Below are 1,401 nucleotides of genomic sequence, written 5' to 3'. Positions count from 1 at the left end.
AAACCCACTGTTGTAAGCTCCCATCATCTGTGTGATCACCGTGGAATCGTGGCTGTTGGTCTTCCAACAGAAATCCACAGTGTCTCGCCCGCCAATTGCCCAAGTGTAGGGCTCATGGTGGGGGCCCTGACAAATTCCGAGTTGTTCACCGCCGACAGAAGGCGCTCAGGGCGAGAATATTGCCAGAGAACGTTCCTGGTATGTCAAAGAGGCGAACGTATTCCATTGGCCGAGTTGGGTGCCGTCTTTGTACCAAACTCCAACGGCCGTTTTATCGCCAGGCACAGGCTCTATGTCCAGGATGGGCGGTCCTGCAAGAGGAGGGCATTAGACTCTGGTTAACTCTCTCATCTCCTGATCCTGTCAAATAATTTGTTCTCAAGCCCTGTTTTACTTCTCAACAGTAGAGCATCGGCAACCCAGCTTCCGAGTTTCAGGTTCCATAACTTCAAGCAACGAGCGTTTCAGGGTACCGCGACTTTCAACACCATGGTTGCAATAAGAGATGGCTCCCGTCTTCAAACTCGTGCACAACAAAGCAAAGTAGTAGAACTGAAGATATAATGCGAAATAACTATACTCTTCCGGCTTCGCCAATTCCCAATGGATTTAGCTCGCTGATCTCGATGATATCATTATTCCTACACCGGTATGCCCTAGGCCGTGTCGGACCTTCAAACTATTACTATACAGGAAAACTATACTCTTGCGAGTCGGATGAAAAACCCATATCGGCAATCAGGGAAACGTGTCACGGGTGGGCGCAACTGACCACTGCGTAACATCCTCAAAAGAGGGACCGTGGTTCGGACTGTCCAGTCGAACCAGGAGTTGCGCACATGAACTTCACACTGTCACGACCCGTGACAAAACGATCAGTGAGTGACTCTGCAAATGCAAAGAGAGAAGGCCTCCTAACCTTCGAAGGAGGAGATATTAGACCACGAGCTCTAGCTCCAGCCTCCTAGTAGCTAGATTGTATATCGGTCGCCTCCCCGAGTCTATCAGCCAGCTACGAATCCTTCACGTTAGCCGTAGAGCTATAGGACTAATTTTCTGCAGAACCGAGTAAAAATGCCTTCGCATTCGAATCTCGGCTCTCTCCCATCTTCGAGCTAACAGTAGTGCTAGACACCCTATCACCAGCTGTTCGGCAGTCTCTTGTCCTCCCCCATACTCGCAGCTGGGTGTCAAAACCTCCGGAATACTCCGCTTAAAGAGAAAATCCTGAAGGCCGACGGCCCTAGTTTGGATCTGGACTAGCAGTGAACTCCTTGCCTTACTCAGATCCTCGTGCCTCTTCAGAGTCTTGTCTGTAAACAGGGTCTTCCGCTAGTGGTTGAAGTCGTCGGTGTAACGGTCTCAGGCAGTATATTGCAACTAGCTGATGACGACTCTACG

Source organism: Parathielavia appendiculata, assembly GCF_033297405.1.
Source record: "Parathielavia appendiculata strain CBS 731.68 unplaced genomic scaffold N657scaffold_70, whole genome shotgun sequence".
In the NCBI taxonomy this organism is placed as follows: domain Eukaryota; kingdom Fungi; phylum Ascomycota; class Sordariomycetes; order Sordariales; family Chaetomiaceae; genus Parathielavia; species Parathielavia appendiculata.
The sequence above is the reverse complement of the archived record's forward strand: the minus strand, read 5'-3'. Positions refer to the sequence as shown.